Source organism: Poecilia reticulata, chromosome 8 (assembly GCF_904066995.2).
Source record: "Poecilia reticulata chromosome 8, P_reticulata-male-v2, whole genome shotgun sequence".
Lineage (NCBI taxonomy): Eukaryota > Metazoa > Chordata > Actinopteri > Cyprinodontiformes > Poeciliidae > Poecilia > Poecilia reticulata.
In genome coordinates, this window is record NC_088837.1 from 19893094 (window position 1) to 19899093 (window position 6000).

Sequence of the window (6000 nt, forward strand, 5' to 3'; positions counted from 1 at the left end):
ATATAGGAAAAGCAATAACATGCTTTATGCTAATATTCTGCCTGGTGGCAAGAACTAAAAAGGATTACAGAGGTCATTGTAATTTTAACTATTTCTCTTTTCATGGAAATAATGGTTCTGCAGTGAAAATTGGTCTGAACAATTTCTTGTACTGGGCTGCCTGACCACCTCGTTCATTTTACAAAGCAAACCATGTTAAAACAGCAGAGGTAGAGTGGATGTATTGACCCATAGCAGAGTAGTCTATCTGAAGCATAACCTGTCGTATCATATTTCAGCCTTTAGTGTTGAGCATTTTAGAGTTTCTTATTTTCCACATAAAGTCTGAAAATGTAACAAGAGTAAGTCTGTATTAAAGTTCTGGAAATCGAGTTTAGTAACACTGGATCATGTAGCTTCATAATCAGAAAGAGATGAGTGTTTGTTGCTTAATCTCTATCTTGACTGTTTTGATATTGAAAGTTCTTATGATATTTTAGTGACTAATGTTTCTTTCACATTCTGTCGATGCATGATATTCACCTAAACCTTGGTTTGCAGCATTTCATTGAACACACACGGACTTCTTGAAAATTGTCAGCAATATTTTTTTTTTTTTATGTAGAAAATAACCCCCCCTGGTTTGAACTAGAAAATATTACTATTTTCTTGGCTTGTTGGCAATTCAAGAAAAAATTTTCAGACGCTGGCATCAGACCAACACTTTGGCCACCTTCTGTTCCAACCTATAGTAATTTAAACTTTCTTCTGATGGGGAAAGGGATGGAGGGATGCAATTTATAGTGTTTACTATGAACCTTTCACTGTATTAAAACACAGTTGTCTTCCATTGTGGACTAAGTCTGGGGTAGCAGATCAAAACAAAATAGTTAAAGAGCAGCATAAAACAAGCAAAAGTTCAATAAATAAACTTAATCTGAACAATTTAAACAAGATATACTGAACAAGCATGATTTCTTTTTCACCTCTATATTAGAGAATAGGAATCAGTTTGCAAATTTTCACAAAAGGCACATTTTTAATTTCTCTCAGTACTTAAAAATGAGCTGTGTCCACCCAAACGGAATCAATTATGGCGGCTTGCTCCATTTGTTTGTTCTTGGAAAACAGACACGTTTGAAGCTCAGCTGCTAACCTGGCTAATACAGGTTTGTGTAAAGACGAACGCCTTTTTAAATCCCCGGAGTGCGAAACCCCTCACACAGAGAAACAAGCAAACAGACCACTGAATGTCTGACATCTTGCACCACCAACACATGGTGCGTCTCACATTCTTCTCCATCTTGTACAACACTGTCAACACAATCACCATCTGATCAGCGAAAGGCCAAGTGTCGAATTTGACAAAGGGCAAATTGCTTTTCACTTTCTCTCAATCGTCCATCATTTCTGTCTTTGTCTTTTCATCCTCAACTGTCCGTCTTTCAGGCTATCGTCTGCATCCATGCAGATTTCCTCCTCAATTAAAAAACTTTTTTTTTTTTTATATGTCACCTGCAGCTGACATATTTATTCAAGGTAGTTATTCAAAGTATTAACTTTGTTGTACTAAATAAATAAGTACAATCTGTAAAATAAAAAAGGTTAAATCTGTGTCTGCTTTGTATTGATCTCATTAAGTGTAAAGATGTTTAGTTTTGTACATCAACAAAAACTCCATGATTTTTTAAGCTTTCTATTTTTCATTTTTAGGTAACCTGTTACATGGTTCATGTAGACATTTAACACTGTCAAAATGTATTTACTTTTTTCACTTTGCGACATTGTGCTTTTGGTCGTGTTTTTTCAGCAAACGAATCTGGCGGCGGGAGCAGATAAAAACACGTGTTGGCATTAAAGTCTTAAGGGAATAAATGTCCAGTGTACCTGAATTTCTCACTCTGCTTGGCTTTTTCCCCCTCTGTTCTTCTGCACAGGCCACTGGATTCTTCCCAGATAAAACCTCTTCTCCATGTCTGTCTCTTGCAGGCTGTTTCTTTGCAGCGCCACAGGGGAGCCGTGAGACCAAGAGTGAGCCTCCGAGAGCAAATTATGTACATTTAAATGAACCGATTCCTTGAGACTGCTCAGCTCAGCGCTAAAAAAGAGTTCAGATGGAACAGAGCTGGAACAGGAAACTGACAGTGTGTGTGTCTGCGTGTGCGTGCGTACGCGTGTGTGTTGCATGGCAGGAAATGTACCGGGGATCCACACGGTGAAGCTTGGAGTAGGAGTGTAAAAACTTGAGTGGACCCCAGGCCCTCGCTTAGCCTTAATAGCCTTCCCATCCGCCTTCTCCTGCTGCATTAGAGTTACATTTCCACTCTGGGGGGGATGGATTCCCTTTTATATATTTATTTATTCTATTTTTTTTTGTTATCCCTGCTCAAATGCACTGTCTTCATTCAGGCAGTCACTTCACAGAGGTGCTTCAAAACAGCCAAAAGACTCCTGCAGGGGTCTGGCAGCCACAGAGAGACAGGGAAACTTTCTCCAACCATCAGTTCTCCTCACAGACACATTCCCGGAAACACACACAAGCACCTGTGGCTTTGTTTTTCGTTCAGACGATGCATCACAAAGAATCTTTTGTTTGTCAGGTTGTTCCATTATTTACCTCCTCCTTTTCTCCATCCAGTGGCTGGTTTGAATGCCATTTATCATCTCAGAGAAACCTTGTGTCTGATAGAACTTGAAAAGCCAATGAATAAGTAAACTAGTTCCTCCTGACTTGAAAACACTTCCTGTTCAGAACATGTACAAGAATAAAGAGTTGCCTGACTGGACACACAAACTGGATGGTACATCCTTCTGAATTAGTCTGCAGAAAGAACTATATATATATATATATATATATATATATATATATATATATATATATATATATATATATATATATATATATATATATATATATATACACACCATATTTTCCGCACTATAAGGCGCACCGGATTATAAGGCACACCTTCAAAGAATGGCCTATTTTAAAAATTTTTTCATATATAAGTCGTACCGCATTATAAGGCGCATAGCATAGACGATTCAATTTGGGTTGCCAATTTGTTCCATACTCTATTATTACACATCCACATTTGTAAAGCAGTGGTCCGTGAGTACTTTATATAGTAGGCTGCCCCAGTCATTGTGTCACTCACGATGTTCGTGTTGCGTTATTGTGCCCAACTGCTTTCTGGGTAACACAGACCAACCGACACGCTGCCGCAGCAGTCTCTGTCTCTCTTCCCCTGCCCCTCCGCCCCCCCTGGCTTTAAATGTATTATCAAACTTTATTAACAAAACAGCGTTCTGACAACTATCCCAGCATGCACCGTGAACTTCTTCTTCTACGGGGGAAAATAAAGTCGGCGGCTGCTTACCGTAGTTGCTAGATCTGTTGTGGCTCTATTGGTCCATATATAAGGAGGCGCACCGGATTATAAGGCGTACTGTCTGCTTTTGAGGAAATTGAAGGTTTTTAGGTGCGCCTTATAGTGTGGAAAATACGCACTATAAGGCGCACTATATATATATATATATATATATATATATATATATATATATATTCCCTGCCCTACAAGAGTCTTCTTTAGACTTTTTGAACCCCTGAAAATACTCTTACAAGTTATTAAAGTCATTAAGCTCAAAATACGATAAGAGGAACTGAGAAAGGATGTTAAAGTAATCTCTTGTGAGGTTACACCACCTCTTCCTTTATCCCCTACCGTTACATTATGAGAGGAAAAGACAAGTACAAGTCATTCTCAGCAAAGCTTTGATTTTCTTCAACAAGTTTCCAGACAATCCGATGTTTGCAAAGCTCACAGCCAGGAATGCTGGCCTAAGCATTCCTGTATAGCCACTGAACTGCAGACAGCCAAATAGTGATCTGCTTTTAGTCATTCAATTACCTCATCCGACTCGTCCACTGAAGCTGCTGAAGCTGCTGCTGTGTGGAGTTGCTAGCTCCCTGCAGCATCACAACCATTTCACACTACAGGAAAATGGAATTACAGGTTTTCCCAATTAGAGAAACGAGGAGTAGGTTTGCCATGTCATTTTATGAACCGTTTTCACTGCTGTGACACAGGGAGAGAATGAGCGTGAAAATCCCTCTAAGCGGCTGAGTCCATGTTTGAAGTAACAGGGACCGTGAAAATATTCCCATGCGGACTCTGAGCCCCCAACAAGTTTTAAGCACACTAACACCAGCAAGGCTTTACGCCGTAGGCGTACGCTGGATGAAATATTTGCTGTGTCTGCCAGGAGACAAATCTATCCTCTGCTTTCAGTAAAATACTGTCTATGCGGCAATATCTTATTTGTAGACTGAGACCGGAGTCTCAAAGGGACCAATTGAAGCCGGCTCTTTGGCTCCCTGTGCTTTGTGTGTTAATTACACGAGTCACAAAGAGCGATGGTTTAACAGAAAAGGGTATAAGATGAGGTTATCAGCGTCTCTCTTCCTCTCCTCTTCATTAGCTTGGTTTTTGTATTGCCTTTTCTTCTTTTTCACCGGTGCTCTTGGATAAACAGACAATCTCAGCAGACTGGAAGTACAAAATCAACAAACTGCCATAAATGATAATAGGTGACAAGAGCGGATTTTCAAATCCTCTGAAAGCCACTGTGCCTCCAGGTAGAACCCATGGATGCTCACAGAGGTTACGTGAAGGCTCTTTAGTCTCTCCCAGTCTCTTCTGGCCCTGTAGGGGATTTTCTTTCAATATCTATGTCTCTTTTAATATCTCTCCCCTTTCCTGCGTAAGTGTTGACATGCAAGTCAAGTGCACTAATGCCTTTCTTCTTGGAAAAAAAAAAAGAGACAATAGTGAAGCTGTATAAAGATTGCAATTATGGCATGAAGTGTTATTTCCATTCTCATGCTGGCTCAATTAACATCTCCTCTAAGTGTGTGTGTGTGTAAGTGAGAGGGAATTTATACAACTTCTTTAAATGTATAACCTTCTCCTAACCTTGTGATTGTCTCATAAAAACAGCTTTTTAAAACTATGGATGGAAAAGTCAGGGAGACAGACAACAGGTCCCCCCCCCCACATCTTCACTCTCCTTGACATCACAAATGTCTCTTGCCGCTTGTGTCTAAACACATTTCACAGCTGCTTTTCCATTCTGTGAAATCATCAATGTGCGAGCAAACATACTGTGCAGTCACATACAGTCAATCCCTCTAATTATACAGTGAGAATTTTACATCTGCAATGCGCAGACTGCTTCTGCAGGACTTTGGTTAACACCCGGCATAATGTGTCTTCACCTAGCCATGAGATGAAGACGTGACTTAATGTTCGCCAGCTCAAAGAGCACATATTAAGGCATTAATGCAAAGCACGCTCTCAGTCGCCCTCTGAATAACCCAATTAGTCTTCAAATGAGATGTCGGCTGGTCCCTCATATTGTCTCATTTCACAGAAATCAGGGGAAATCCACTGGGGCAAGACAGATAGCAAAGCTGTCTTAAGAAGTGCTTAACTAGACGTCGGCACCACGACGAACTGAGAGGGATCATCCAGCCATAGACTGCCGCACACACAGCGCAAAGACACTGATAAGTAACACGATCCAAGGAGAGATAAGTAAATGCATGCATCCAACTCACACAGATGCTAACAGTGGCTTGAGGTTCAAAATGCACAAGCCAGATGGGTAGGTGTGGGTTTATAGTAGAGGAGTGAGTGTGCACTTTGGGGTTCCCACTCCTCGGAGGAGAACTAGCACCCTCAGGTGATAATTAGAGCTGCAGATCGGCGACCTTGCTGGGGTTTGACCTGGAGAAGACAAGAGCCCAGAAAATTCCAGTCGCACACGCAGTTTTCCACATAAAATCTGAATAGCTGCACGAATCTGGAATAGTTGTTGCTGAGTCGACAATACAGACAAAGAAAACAAACAAACAAGAAATGAGTTTTTCTTTTTTGAAATGATCTTCAACGGTGAAATTTGGGGCAGGGATTGCAGTCATTGATAATGAAAAGTCAAGCTTTAATAGTGAGAGATTGT